This window comes from Pleurodeles waltl, chromosome 8, assembly GCF_031143425.1.
Source record: "Pleurodeles waltl isolate 20211129_DDA chromosome 8, aPleWal1.hap1.20221129, whole genome shotgun sequence".
In the NCBI taxonomy this organism is placed as follows: domain Eukaryota; kingdom Metazoa; phylum Chordata; class Amphibia; order Caudata; family Salamandridae; genus Pleurodeles; species Pleurodeles waltl.
Window position 1 is genome coordinate 1,448,780,648 of NC_090447.1, and position 16,171 is coordinate 1,448,796,818.

Here is a 16,171-nt window from a genome sequence, read left to right on the forward strand (position 1 = left end):
GGAAAAGGTAATTTTCATTATGATTATTCATATCATGATTTAGATTTCTCAGACATTCCTGTGGTGAAACACTTGAATGGACAGCCTGACACTAAGGAAATAGAGATAATGAACATTTCTTTAGACCTACCATGACATTGCACACTGTTTATGCAAATCGACATAATTTGACTTGTTCCCTAACAAGTGTAGACAAGAAATTATTAGATTCAGTAAAGAATAGGCAAAGAGTTTTATTAGCTAAAGCTTGGAGTAACACAAAGGTTCCATAGTGGGTTAAGGATGAAAGTAAACAGAGATTAGTGGGAAACATAGCAGCTTTAATCTTAGATTGGCACCATAGAGGGAAATTATGCATTTTCATTCGGAAATCCACAACTGACACGTATTTTGTAGGGATGAGTGAATATGACCATATGTTTGAAGTGAGAGGAAATTGGGGATGATACCTAGATGGAATGGATCCTGTTTTTCTAGGAGTCTATTACATTTGTGGGAAACATGCATTTAACTGGTTTCTCAACAGATTATATGGAGCTTGTTATATGGGAGCAGTTTTTTTCTAAGATTTACTATGTAGGAAAGATTGAGGATTCAAATGTGGAACATTGTGGGAAAATAAAAAGAGGTGCTACTGCAGGTGAAATTGTAGGAGACATTTCTGGTGTGCTAATACTAGCTGTAGGAGTGATACTTACTCAGGCAAGATTAGAAAGCTGTCCAATGTCATTGATAAGCTGCCAACTAGTCCAGCTGGAGGATTCATAGTTATAGATACAGATATGGTTGCTATAAAAACAATGGTTTTGCAAAAGGAACTTTCTTTAGCTATCCTACCCATGAAGGAGCGTGGAGTCTACTTGATGATGAGATTTCAACAGTTTTGTACTTACATCCCTGACAATAACAAAGAGCTGAATCAATGTAATAAGAACATTACCAATTTGAAAGTAGATTTGCAAGAGTTAGAAGCAATGGATGCATGTGAAGCATTAGGAAGCAGATTATCAGCAATTGGAAAGTAGTTTTGGGATTTATTCAGTGGAATGATTGGTAGTTTCTTGAGATCATTGTTGATAATTGCCTTGTGTGCCCATGTTATACTTGGACCTTCAAAGTTATACAAGAGAGTGCGGAGAAAGAGAGGAGAAAGGGAGAGAAGAAAGGATGAAATAGAACTTGTGAATAGACAGAATACCTATTATGGTGACATGAAGCAGTTAGAAGAATCCAACAAATCTTTGCTGGATTGACCTCTGAGATTTTGATTTGTGTCTCTGAAAAGAAATATATGATTATGTAATGGCTTGATACACCATTAGAGTGAGGCTGGTGCAGCAGAGACATTGCTGTTGCCTCTAACATCATAAATAGGACCTAAACGTACTCATGAGACTTAACGAAATTGTGTGGTGAAACCTTAGACTTATGTGATATGATGCATTTAGAACCAGTAATAGAGTGCATTCAATATAGGGGTAGGGAAAATTATAATGTGTGCTATAACCTTACTAGGAGGAATGTGACCATTTGATATTTTACTTAAAACCACTCTCTTACAATTTGACTATGATTTCATGTAAAACGATTATAGTTTGTGTAATGAATGCACTAATGCTAAACGATAATCTTGAAAAATGTAGTTCGCTATCAGATTTGAATACGTGTTAACATTTTCATTTGTTTTATTGAATGCAACATGAAGTTTAAATGATATACTGTAATTGACATTTATAATAATGTTGAATAGCATAGTGTGTAGATTAAATGTGTCTTTGCTTTTTGCTGACATGACTAGGTCTGAGCTTTCTTAATGTGAGAAACTGTTTTTCATTTTCTGCTAACGTGAAAAAAAAAATCAGGTATTTTTCCATGAAATGTTAATCTGAAAGTAGATGCATTATTTTCTTACTAGAAGACAGTCTGAGAAAGCAACTTTAGAGAAGGTACATGGAGAGATCGAAAAATAACTTAATGTTCCTATTCATACATTTTGCAAATAATCTACAGGAGACCAAGGACAGAGACATATCCAAGTTTACCATGAGACCTGAACCTGATGTATCTAGTTTCAATATTTGATTTGAGAAGACTGGACCACGCAATGGCTAAATTATTGGTCGTCGCCAAAGGGATTGATCATCGTTTTAACTAAGATTTTACTAATTGATTGTGAGACATATTCCCTTGGACTTTGAGAGGTACAGACCTCAAAATTTTCTCTTTTTGTCCTGTGCTCTCCTAAGTGTGGCTCTGGTTTATACTTTACTCCTAAGAAGACTCTTGACCAAGCTTCTGAAATGCTGACACCCTCCAAATTTACATGCATTTCTCAACAATTCTATTTTTCTTTTTGTCAAATTATTTTTGCCTTATTCCTGAGCATCACATTCAGCCCACATGCCTTTTAGTTCGATTTTACTATTTGACGATGAAAGGTTTTAGAGAACCAGTTACAAATTTGCCCTTAGTTAGCTAGATTCCTTTACTAGCATTAATGTGTAAGAGAAATGATCAGCAACTATTTTCTAAACATCAGTTTTTGCTGTTGATATTTTGTATTGTGATTACTGAATTAATTGTTTGTCTAATGTTAATCTGTTTAAAATACTTCTGGTGTTTCGTTTATGCTATAGCTATTCTGTACCTTTACAGTATGTTCTTAAAATTTGTCTACATTACTCTGAGTGTTAATTTGTAATAAAACCCTTTAACTTTATTTCCGATTGGGGTTTTCATTATGTGGCCAATTTGGTTACAGTGGTACTAAATTGTTGATTGATGTTTCTCTAAGTGTTTAGGTTTAACACATGCACAGAAGTCAAGACTCACTAGCCTCAAAGTAGAGCATAGAAAATGCTCCAGCAAGTGTTATCATGAACATCTACAATTTAAAAAAACACTAGAAGATAGCTGCAGCACCCCTTGAATTAATAGTGGCAATGTAATTTCCCCATAACAGCAGTGACTGGTCCTAAGTGGACACCATATTTAATTGAAGATCTGGTGACTTAATCAGAAGGATTATATGTAAAACATTCTAGTCACTACCAGCATCTGCAGTGTGGACCCAATGCCTAAAATGTAAGTCTGTCTACTCACTTGTGTGCTTTAAGGATGCTCAGCTTTCTTGGGGTGGGTTCCAGGGCCAACACACGGCAGGCACAATGATATGGCATGAGCAGCTCACACAGACAAGTCGCCTTTTCCAGAACTACCCCACTTACCTTGGAAAGCTGCCCCCAGCCGTCACTGCTCAATGAGAGTTTATTTGCTCCACCACACTAACAGCTCTGCCACTTACCACCACCATTTCATCTGGCCCATGCAACTGGGCTGGGGGGATGGTGAAGCCCCACTGCAGTTATTGTACCAGACAGAATCCTCATCTTTTCATTTCCTAGGGATGAATGCAAATGCACCAGTTCAGGCTATGGCAAGACATATACACACTCCCTGATACAAAAGGCAGGATTGTAGAAGGCTCAAATCACAGAGAGAGGCATAACACCATTCCTGCAGAAAGTACTGTTCAGCCTAGGTAACAGCTACAGCCATGTTGGAATAAAATTGCACTGTTCATTTTAAAACAGCTTGTTCGGATGCCATTATAGGATGAACCAGTTTCAGAGTCCTCAACCCTAGTGTTGGAGACCTGTGTCCTCCTTGCACTGATACTGCACCTCCTCTTCTTTGTCTCCGCTTATGCACCACCGCATCAGTGGTGTCAGGAGGCACTATAAATGTGTGACTAATGCATTTTAGTGCAGTTATTGGGACCACCACACTAACATGCATTAGTCTCACCCTTGATGCTCAGTACTTGTCAGGGCTGGGTTAAATAAACTGCAATCAAAGACTCTTCAACAAAAAGTGAACCAAATTGGAGACAAACACAGCTCTCACACTCCTGCTCCACAGGTCACACTGCCTAACAGCTAACACTGAAAATTATTCCGGGAAGAACGTTATGTATAGCCCATATCTTCTCTGCCTTAATCCTTTCACTGCTAAGCCTTTTCCCCATCGAATGATAAACCCTTTTTGGCTATTTGGGGTAGTTAGGCCTCCATAACATTTTTCCCTCATAAGGTATCCATGCCAAATTTGTGTCCTTTTTCCAAAATTCCTGGAAATTCTAAAGGTACCCAGCGTTTGTGGATTCCCCTGGAGGGAACTGAGAAAATAGTCAAAATATAGCTACATTTTCGTTTTTTTTGGGGCAAAAAAGGAAGAAAGTGCTCTGCAAAAATGATCCAGTTTTTTCTCTAAAAATGACATCAACAAAAGGGTTGCTGTGCTAACATACAAAGCTAAATCAAAAAAATCTATTTTTTACCATAGTTTTGGTATTTTTCATAGAGGTAGCCCATATTTTCTAAATTTTCTGCTTTCAACCTATTTACAGTTTCTGGCGGAAACCTCTGAGAAACCCAAGGGTGATCCTGAAAAGTAGACACAAATTTAAATTCAGCAAAGGGTCATTGGTGCAGATTCCTCAAAGTGTTCCCAAATAAACTAACTGGTCAAATAAATATTTAAAATGAGTAGGAAAAAGCATTCCCTTGTGACAACATTTTGATTAATAAATTCTTGTCAGGATCGCGATTCACAAAAGCAATATACCATTACGTCCGTTAGCTCCTTGTGGAAACATATAGGGTTTGTAGGCTTTCCAAGTACCCGGGGTACTCAGAGACAACAACTAAGCTGCATCTTACAACATTTTTTCATTGTGTACTGGGTATAGAGGAAAATGTATTGTAAAATATAAAGATTGAAAAATGGTTATCAATTAAATCTATGTATTTCTGAAATGGAAACTAGATGCGGAGTTCAGGAGCAGTGGGTATTTGCACATCTCTGAATTTGTGGGTACCCATGCAAGCATGTGATTTGGAGGGCATCTCTAAAAATGTCTTCTTTCTTACTCAGTCGGTTACATTTGGAAGGCACACATGCAGAGAAATGCAATTGGCGATAACAAATGTTGTACTATTCGGTGTTCCCCTAAGTCACCCAATATAAATAGTACCTCAACTGATTGGGTAGACCTTGTGCCCGTGGCAGGGGAGATTGTTTGTTGTGCAGGAATGGACACCTTCCTGCACAAAAACAATCTTTAAAGGCAATTTGCTCTTTCTATGTCTTTTGCAGAATGCAGCACACATAAAAAGTGCGAAAAACTAGGAGAAATTAAAGTATTTCAACACGTAGTACCATGCTAATGCCACCCCTGGGGTGGCGTTAGATTCTGGTACTGCCACAGATGTACGATTCCTCCTAAATCTGGGGCAGTGTCCAAATGCAATGGGTGTTGCAATGGAACGCTCACAGCAACACCCATTGCATGCCCATTCCACGCAAAGTGCTGCGTGTGAAGGGGCCGTATTTAAAAAGTGGCGTTAAGTGACTTACAAAAAGTATTTACAAAAAGTGGCGCCCTAGCGGCAGTAGGGCCTTGTTAATCTGGCCCTTGATTTCTATTGGACGTTCTGTCACCTGATGGCACATTTTTGATAAACATCCTCAATCTAGCCTTAATCGGTTTAAAGACAGATGCACCTTTTCTGAGGAGGGTTCACAGCTCAATGCCTGTATGAGCCAACCTGCCCTCATTTTTATTTTTCGGGACTTTTTTTCACCTGCTGTCTAGTGGCCTTTCTGTCCCCTGGGGGAGATTTTGGGTAAAATCTCTGGAGTATGTACAGTGACCATGACAGAGTACTTTACTCCTGACACGGCAAGCGTACTTTGCCAACCACATTTAGAGATGCCCATTGGCCCAGAGGATAGCTCTTTCATTTCCTGGAGCTGCAGTCACGGCATTTCCTAAAAGTGTATCGAAAGTTTGCAGGATATCTCCGTCAACATGATGGAGTCAAACTCAATTTTTTTTACTTATTTTCAAAAACAAAATCTCAATGCCAAACATTTGTGCAGATGGTCTAAAATCAGTAGAAGATCTAGCATATAAGCCTGCTTCTGTACAAGTGTGTAAGGCTAGCTCAAGATATGCAGATGTTCAAGGTACATTTACCTCTGAGCTGTGCTCTGATTGCAAGGATTCTTTTGCCCCTACTCTTTTATGAAACATCACATCCATCATCATTGCTGTGCTGAAACTCAAAAACACTTGATGCCCAGATCACCCAATAACAAGAAACCACAACATACTATCTGTGTACCCCCACAAAATTACCACCTCCACAAATGAATGATTCAAATACCTTGGAAGAACATTCCCATTCATGTTATTAACTCCACTATATTCTCTGACCTACAAGTTAAGGGAAAAAAAACAATGACATCCAAATAACATAATTTTTCACAGTCTTGGACTGTGAAACTTCCTTTCACGGTGACCAAAGCCACCTTCCACCACATATCAGCTCTTGTAATATAGTATGAATGGAAGTCAATTCTGAGGCTGGTTCAGGGGTGGTGACACTCCCTAAAGAGATACTTCAAGAGCTTGTAACTATGAATGCCCAGATGGTCAGACCAAGCAATACTCAGGTGGTCCAGCACTGCTATATTTTCTAAAAGTGAGACACATAAAAACTCCAGTAGCAGTGGTAAGACACTCAACACTTCTCCCCTACACTGAAACTGCCCCTAATTTGCAACATAGGTCTTGTACAAGTAGAATTCTGACGTGACCTTTACTGTGCGCAGCTCCAGAGATAGCTGATTCCATGCAATTGAGCCCAAATAAGTGAAAGACCTTTCACCCATTCTTGCAAGCTGGATTCTGGGGAATCATTGCCAAGAGTTTGTTAGTGGAGCTCAGGTTTCTGGTAGGATTGTAAAATCTGAATCTGGCTTTGAGATAAGAAGCCCCTCTTTGGTACAAAGCATCATGCACTAAAACAAGAGCCTTAAATTTGACTCTCCTCCTGATGGGCAGCCAATGTAAGGTCCGTAAGCAGGGCAAGATCAGTGTTCTAGCTGGCATTTTGGACCGCTTGGAGCCTATTCAGTAGCTGTTCCGACACTCCAAGGTATAAGGCATTGCCATAATCTATTCTGGAAGTTATCAGAGCCTGAATAACCATTTTATTTGCTGGAAAGGGAAGGAAATACTTAGAGACCGCATGATGCTGAAGAAGGTGCATATCAGAGCTTTAACTTGAGGATGAAAAGGCAGACTTATTACATCTAATTCCTAGATTTTTACCTATATCATTCTGGGTTCCTGGGGGGGAGACAACGTCAGCCAGGAAATTTCACCAGAAGTCCGATGGACTGTTCAGAAGAAGAACATTTCCATTTTCTCTTCGTTACATTTTAGTTAATGGGGTGCTAGTCAATAGAAGGCTGCTATTAGACCAGTTTTATTCTGTGTGCCACTAAACTCTTCTCCCTGGCCCCATGAAATTAGCAGTTGCATGCCATCTGCATAGGATATCACTTTAGCTCCCAGGTCTTCTGCTAGCTGAGCCAGAGGGGTAAGGTAAATATTAGAAAGGGTGGGACATAAGGCTGAGCCCTGGGGTACTCCCACAGCCAATTCACAGAGGTTGGCGGAGCAGGGAGGTGTACAGACATGTTGACTCCTATTTGCCAAAAAGGATGGTAGCTAGTTCAAGGCTTGTCCTGTTACCCCAATAGCTTGGAGACACTCCAGAGCATGGCACGGGGAAAAGTGTGAAATGCTGCTGATAAATCTAACATAATCAGTGCCACATTACCCTCTGTCTCAAGAATGAAAGCAACAGGTTTGGGGAGCAGGGATCTGCGGGAGAGCCTGATCTAAGGGCTTTCAAAGCTGTCAATAAGAATTCCATCGAAATAGGCTCAAAATTAGTCAACTTTGTGATTGACACAGTAACCAAATTAACTTGCAGTTTATTTTGTAAATCTTCATCCAGCTTGGCACAAGACGATAGGCTGGCAAGGATACTCAAAATTTTAGTTTGGAAAAAGCTGGCTAGTTATTTGCACCATTAAGCTGACGCCTGATGCAAACTGACACATGCTGAATGTGACAAAACTTTTAACAATTGAGAAAGATTTCTCTTGCCTTATTTCCTCCTTTTTCGATTTTCTCTTCATAATAGATTTGTTTGGCCTTTCTTATTGCAGTATGGTATTGCCTTAATGCTAATTTGTCTATCCTGTAGGTTATAGACTCGCCTCCATTTCTGTTCGAGCATCTTACAGTGTTTTTTAACTGCCTTAAGATCTTTGGAGAACCAAGGACTAGAAGACGTCTTTCTGCTGGTTCTATGTGAGAGAGCTCTTCTATTCCAGTTGTCAAACTTTAAGATATCTTTCTCAACCATGCCAGACATGACCGGGGTTTTTTCTTCTAATACATACACAAACTCTAAAGGCCTTATCTTATGATAGGCTTTTGAACTGCCTGACATTCTGGCTCGGACAGAATATGCTTTCACTAACACCTGCCAGGAAAATCTGATTAGATAACAGTCTGACCAGACCAGGGGTGAAGGGTTCTCTGATTGTTAAATAATGTTATGTTGGAAAATACTCGGTCCAACATATGGTCACCCTAAAGGGTTGATTTAAACAACAAATTGATTAAGACCTAAAGAGATAATCATTTCTTTAAGCTCTGTGGCCTCTCTATCATCTGCCTCATCAAGGTATAGATTGAAATCCCCTAAGCACAGAAAATGTGGTTATCTCAGGGATAGATGGGCAATCGTCTTATCTAAGTAACTCAGAAAAAGGCCAGCGGACCCGACATCCTGTAGATTAGAACCCCAGCTACCAAATGCTTCTTAAATAAGGAAATGCAAAAGCCCATGGCATCTACCCCCATCAAGTTCAAAATCCCAAAGGATTGGCAACTCCAATCTTCAGTAAGAATCAGGACAGGACCACCTCCCCCCACCAGGCAATTATTCTTGTGAATCTTAAAGCCATTAGGAATCGAGATGGCAATAGAAGGATTTGACACATCAGAAATCCATGTTTCAGTCACAAATAATAGGTCCACAGTGTCCTCATCTAGTAGATCAAAAGTATTATTAGCATGTTTTTGAATAGAGCGGGCATTAACTACGCCCTGACAACACTGGGTCCTATGATCCTTTTTTACTGCAGAAGGGAAACTTTTCCTTTCTCTATCAAGGGTGGTAAGCTGCAGCAGGGGCAAATAAAATTAAGATTAGATGCTGGTATAAACAACTGTGTCGTACATATTCTGGCCAGGTTTTAAAGAAAATCATTACTATAGTGAATGTGAGTTGTATCTTTAGAAGACCAACAGGCAGCATAGCTGCCGCTGGCTGCTTCCGGAGCACTGAGGGACGCAGACACGCTTGCCTTGCGTGCCAGAAGTGCACCTGTTGTGCGCATCTACTGCACATCCGTGCTTTGTGTCTGCTTCTGAACATGAGCCTGGAAACAACTAGAGCACACAAAAATCAAAAAAAGGTGCACCTAGTTGACCCAAAGTTGGTAGAAATGTCTCTTTTCCTGTCCCCCAAAGGTTTTAGCTGCTCCCAGCCTACCCGCATTTTCCGAAGTGCCAACAGTAAACAAAAAAGTTCAGTTTTAAAATCAGCAAGAATTAAAATGTTAAAATCTTGTGCAAAAGGCAAAAAGTTTGTACAAGTAACAACACAACCTACCACTCTGTGAAGTTCTAATATCCATATGTAGTATTTGCTTCTTGCAAATTTCTCTTTTCAATTTGTGATCAGTAATTTTGCTACCAGTAAATAGTTTTCCAAGATGACCTATGTACATGGGGACGCGCTAATTACCGGCTTTTGGGAAGGGACTCTGTGTCCCAGGAGGAGCAGAGGCAAGGGGGAGGAGCTAACACCCTGGTGATCACTCAAAGCGCTGAACATTCAACCGCCGCGCGGGACGCGCTAATAACCGGCTTTTGGGAAAGGGACTCTGTGTCCCAGGAGGAGCAGAGGCAAGGGGGAGAACTAACCCCCTGGTGAGCGTTCAAAGTGCTGAACATTCAACCACGGCGTGAGACGCGCTAATTAACGGGTTTTGGGAAGGGACTCTGTGTCCCAGGAGGAGCAGAGGCAAGAGGGAGGAGCTAACCCCCTGGTGAGCGCTGAAAGCGCTGAACATTCAACCGCCATGCGGAACGCGTGCGGGCCACGCCTAGGCGAAGCCCGGGACAAGAGCGGGCCCGTCCTTCGCCCGTCATCGACTGTAAGAGGCTGGGCTGGGCCACCCCCTTGATCTTCGCACAGAAGGTGAGTCTGGGAAATACTGCTCAGGGCTGGCTTAAAGCCCTATTGGGTTCCTTTTGGTTTCCCCTGGAGACAATTTAATCTTCAATCTTTAAATCCTTTTGAGTGAACTTAGTCGCAATCGTTTTGTCTCGTCTGTGCCCTGTGAGGATGGGTAGGAAAAGAGGTCAGCAATCAGGAGCCTTAAGTGGTGGAAGAAGCCAGGGAAGTTCTAATACCACACTAGATTCCTTTCTGGCCAGAGCTGTGGGGGTTGTGACAAAGGAGATTTATCTGGCAGAAAGGAGACTTTCCTTGGAGATGGATGACTGGCACGAAGCATCTGTAGTAAATGATGCTCTGGGGGCACTGGAAACTGAGGTGGTCCAGATAGGGGGGACAAGTGCCGTCGTTGAAAATTGCCCTCTTGGTGAACTGGGAGCTGATGGAGGGCCCGGACTTCAGAGGAAAAGTAAGAGGCACTTGTTGGTCTCCCCTCCAGTTTGCGCCTTGGAGAGTTGTACCCACCCCCTAGGAAGAGAAAACCCCTGAAAAAAGCTGGATCAAAAGTGATTTTGCCCTTACCTGAAAGTCCTTTGGACTTAAACAATGCCCCTGTTATGTCTGAAGTAAGCAGTCTTCTATTACAATTCAAGGAGATGATTGAGGTTAGTTTGGCCCCGGTTCTGGAGAAGTTACGGGCCCTTGAGAAAGCAGTTCTTCGGCTATCTGAGCAGCAGTTAAATTTAAATGCTAACCACCAGTTAAATGCTCATGGAGGCGCTCTTGGGGCGTTGGAGAAAACAACCCACCTATTCGCTAAAAGTGTAAATGTAGCGGGCCTGGGCTCTTGTGTAGAGTCCAAGTTGGCCCTCTACCTGTGCATCAACGGAGGTGTGGGCGTTAAATAGCCCTAGGGGTGGAAGGCAACTGGTGTGTGATCAAGTGGAGAATGGGGGGGATTTACAACTAATGAGAAGAGACCAAAACCAATATGCGATGAATAAAAGTTCCCCTCTGGTTCGTGTGGAGCTTCCTCCGGCTTGAGCCCCTTATGTGGTGGTATTGACTAACATCCCTGTTCTTGCCCCAGGTCTTAGTGAAACCACGGACCAATTGAAAAATAAGACTGGACATTGGCTAATTAAGTACTGTGACTTTGCTTGCAAGGGGCTCAGGGACATTCTGTTTGTCATAAGAGTTGACTGGGTGGGTCCTCAAGAAAAAGAGGGTGCTGGGGACTGCATTATTGTTAACTGCTGATATCCCGGCTTAGCACAGCGCCTTCTTTCCTCACAAAGTATACTCCCCTGGAGAGAGGGGAAGATTGGTATGGTTCCCCTATGTTACTTCTATAAGACTTTGCAGCAGGGTGTGGAGTCTCTATCTAGACTGGGCAGGGATCTCCAGGTAGGCCAGATTCCCCAACAGTCAGCTAGCAGAAGCTTGTATTCCATCAGAACCCCTGATTTGGAAAGGGTGTATTGACGCCACGGAAGGTGTCCTATAGTGAGCACTGTGGTTCCCTTCAATGGTGACATGACTAGGGAGATACAGGGTAGGGAAGACACTAGGTGCCGTCTCATCTCATGGAATATTGCAGGCTATGACTCAAAGCTTTTAGATCGGGATTGGGTCAGGTGTCTGGTTTATTATGACTTTGTTATGCTTCAAGAAACTTGGTCGGATGGGCAGGCAGTCTGGGGCGGCTACCAGGGGTTTGCTGTCCCGGTCGTCCGGTCCAGTGGAGGCTGCCCCAAAGGCTGATTAGATTTTCCAAAATAGTGAGAGCTTTTAAAAAATACATTTTAACCATCAGGGCATTTTGATTGTCTGTGTTTTATTCCTCGACAAGTCAAATTTTTTTTGGTTAACTTTTACAATGCGGTTTGGGATGTGGGTTGCCAAATTAAGGTCCTTTTCTCTGTTCTCCAGATATTGAAGGGCAGATTGGAGGAGGTGGGGCTGAAATTTTGTGCTGTGGTGGCAGGAGATTTTTATGCTAAGATAGGAGGCCTCAGCACAGTGCTCAATCCTTTTGAGCCTGAGTGCGAGGATTATCTAGCTGAGGGGGTTTTGGATGCCAGTGGTATGGTCTTGATCAAGGGTCTAAGAAATATGGGCCTTATAAATATTTGTAATCTTGATATGGTGGGTACCGAGCAGCCTCCTACCTTTTTGGGTAGAGGAGCTGGTTCCACTATTGATTATATTTTTGTGTCTCCTTCTCTGAAAGATGTGGTGATAGAAGGAGAAGTGCTGGAGAGCCATTTCATTGATCATAACCCACTTGTAGTTCACATTAATTTTACAGACTCTTATCTAATCTAAGAAGGGGTGGGCCTGTGCGGGTGAAGATAAAAGACCAGGGCAGGAGAGTGGGGAGGAAACAAGTAAATATCCAGCAAGTTGTTGATAGGGTGGTGGGTGAAAATCTGAACCTGTTTACGGATACACTTCTAGTAGAGCCTGCTGGCCCAACGGAAATAATGGATGCAATGATGAGAATAAATGTAGCTATCAAGGTTTGCCTATCCTCCGCTGCGGAGCCCCCCGGCAGGCAAGTTGGTGGCTGGTTCAACAAAGACTGCTTTGACGCAAAGAAAAACCTGAGGAGGGCTCTTAAAATCCACCCCAGAGACTTGGTTGTTATTAGAGACGTGAGGGCTAAGTATAAAAATGTGCTGCGGGTAAGAAAGCTTAAGCTCAAGGAAATTGCCTGGAGTAAATTGGAGCACGCAGCTGAGCTGAAGAGCCCCGGTATGTTCTGGAAGGTGGTAAATAGGGGTCTCTGGGAAACAGAAACTTCAGAGGGCCTAGGTTGTAATGTAGCTTCTGATGAGTGGGTGATTCATTTTTGCAAAATTTTTCAGGGGAATCTCTTAAGACAATAATCGGGATGGCCATTCTGATATTCCTCCCAATCTAGCCTTTAGGTTTACACTCCATGAGGTTGAGGAGGCGCTTTGAGGTAGTGACAGTAATAAAGCTACAGGTCCGGACTCAATCCCCATGGACCTTTTGAAATCCTGTCCCCAGTTATAGGTGCCTATCCTGTTAAATGTTCCTAATGCAGCTGTCACTGTGGGAATTCCTGCCACTTGGAGATCAGCCTGTATTATTCCTGTTTTTAAAAAGGGGGACCGAAATGATCCTAAATCCTATCATCCAATCTCCCTCCTGGACTCTTCTGAAGATATTTTGGGCCGGATTATCCTAAGCACATTGAGGCCTGGGTGACAGAAAATTAAATTTTGTGCCGAGCACAGTATGGTTTTAGGGCAGGGCTTGTCACACAGGAACAGTGCCTAAACCTAATTATGTTGATTGGAAAATACACCTTAGCCAGAAAAGGGTCTTTACATCTTGCCTTCATGGACCTTAGTTGTGCTTTTGACAAGGTAAATCGGGCCAGGCTCTGGGAGAGGCTAAATCAGTTAGGCATGGATCCCCACATTGTTGAGCTGTTACGGTACCTTCATTCAGGTACTAATGCTAATGTCAGGGTAGGGAGCAATGGGGAATGTTCAGATACTTTTGTGCTAAATGGGCGGTGCGGCAGGGCTATGTCCTGGCCCCCACTCCTTTCCTGTTGTATACTAACAGATTGTTCGACTTTTTGGTGGATCATTGTAGGGATGCCCCTAAAGTGAATGGCAAAAGTGTCCCTGCCCTAATTTATGCAGATGATGCAGTGCTTATGGCCCGCACCTTGAATGGCCTATGTGATGCAGTCAGAGCCTATGATTCTTTAATGTCTGCACTTGATTTAAAGATTAATTGTAAAAGAAATCGCCTTTTATGGCCCTTGGGAAGCCTCTCAGCAAGATGGGGATGCTGACAGTGAAAGGACAAGTAATCAGTAAGGTGCAGGATTTCCCCTATTTAGGGGTTGTTTTTGATGATAAAGGCTCTTGGAAACAAGGCATCTCGAGAAGAGGGGCTCTTTTTAATTCCGCAGTAGGTGCCACTTTTAATTTTGCTGCAAGGGTGGGCTTCAACCCCATCAAATCCCTCTTTGAAGTTTATAGGCGTAAGTGCCTCCCAGTTCTCCTGTATGGCGCTGCTCTCCGGAGGGTATGTGGACATCAGGGCCCCCACAATTGAGAAAAATTGTTTTTGTAGAAGGTTACTGGGAGTCGGCCAGAATATTTCTGGGTTTTGTTTACACACTGAACTAGCTTTGGAGTTTGTTCAAGACTCCATTCAGTTTGCCCCACTTCTGCTATGGATCTCTATTTGGTCTAATGAATGTGCTGCATTTAACAGAGAGATTGTGCGGGATTTCCTGGCCTGTGATAGGGTGAAGGATATCCCGTGGCTGATGTACATAAGAAAGGTAGCTTATCTCCTGGGGCGTCCGGATATGTTTGAGGCTCCTGAGGGTCTGACCAGCCGTGATAAACATTGGGTCAAAGCAACTTTCTGAAAATTGTGGGGGCTAAAAGAGAGGAGGAAGCCCTAAGGAAAAACCAGTAAGGGAGTTTGTCATAATAAAGATGGGGGTGGACCCTGAGCCCTACCTGTTAGAGATAAGGAACGTGAGGAAAAGGTGCTTGATTACGCGATTCAGTCTGGTGATTGTGAGGAGTAATTTATGTTTTCCAATGGGTCAGTATGATGAAAAATCTATTGGCCTCTGTCCCTGTGATGGTGTGTCTGCCCAGACTTTAGTTCATTTTACCTTGTTTTGTGATTTTTATGCACCTTTTAGGTGTCAGTTTTTACTCCCCTTGCTGAGTTCGAAGGGATTTGTGCAATATCGACCAGCTTTTATGTGGCTAAGTATGGCCTCTGATGCATTGGTGTGGAGTGGGCTGGGGTCCTTTTTGAAAGGTGCTATCTCCTGGCAGAATAGGTTAGAGTATTTCAATTAATGTTTTTATAATGTTTAAATCTGATGTTCTTATCACCTGTTAAGGAAATGTTTATGGTATTTAAATATTGATGGATGGTTTCTGGGTGTTATCTATGTACTTGTATATGTGTTATTTATTCATTTGTATGGTTGATTACTTCATACCAAATAAAGATTATTAATGATGATGACCTATGTACAAATTGGTTTGGTACAGGAAATATCAGAGTTGGAGAGGGTCGTAATCCAAAATGGCTCATTAATGTTATTGACTAATTTTGATTGGGGGCTGTCACAGTGATGGCAGCCTGCTGGCGTGACCAGACCACCATGACTTCAATTTCCTGTCAATAAGTGAAACTTTTTTTCAATAAAGTGAACTTATTTTTAAATGCTGCCCCCCTTTTTAAAAACATTTTTTATTGCTTCAATCAGTTAATCAACTCAGTAACATTAGTTGAACATACATTGCAGCATCAAATGACATTCTTGCAACAATGGCTGTTACGATTTGTCCCCTATAAGTATACCATAATTGTTGTCCTGTCTTTTCCTCATATCCTGCTGTATCATTTATTTAGTGGATGGAGCGTCAAACAATTTAGCGGAGATTGTTCCCTAGAAGGCATGCAGTGGTGGCCCTGATACTCATTCCGTTTTGTCCATATCTTAGTCCATTTCCAGGGACAACCACTCCCTCTAAGTTCAATAAAGTGAACTTATTTTTAAATGCTGCCCCCTTTTTAAAAACATTTTTTATTGTTTCAATCAAAGTTAATCAACTCAATAACATTAGTTGAACATACATTGTAGCATCAAATGACATTCTTGCTACAATGGCTGTTACGATTTGTCCCCTATACGTATACCATAATTGTTGTCCCATCTTTTCCTCATATCCTGCTGTATCATTTATTTAGTGGATGGAGCATCAAACAATTTAGCAGAGATTGTCACTCGAAGGCATGCAGAGGTGGCCCTGATACTCATTCCGTTTTGTCCATATCTTAGTCCATTTCCGGGGACAACCTCTCCCTTCATACACAACCCTTTCTGCGAACATACACCAATCAAGGTCCTTCTTCCAGTCTCTAAGTGGGGTGTGTCTTCTGCTCCCCAGCATTGCACAATGTTACATTTT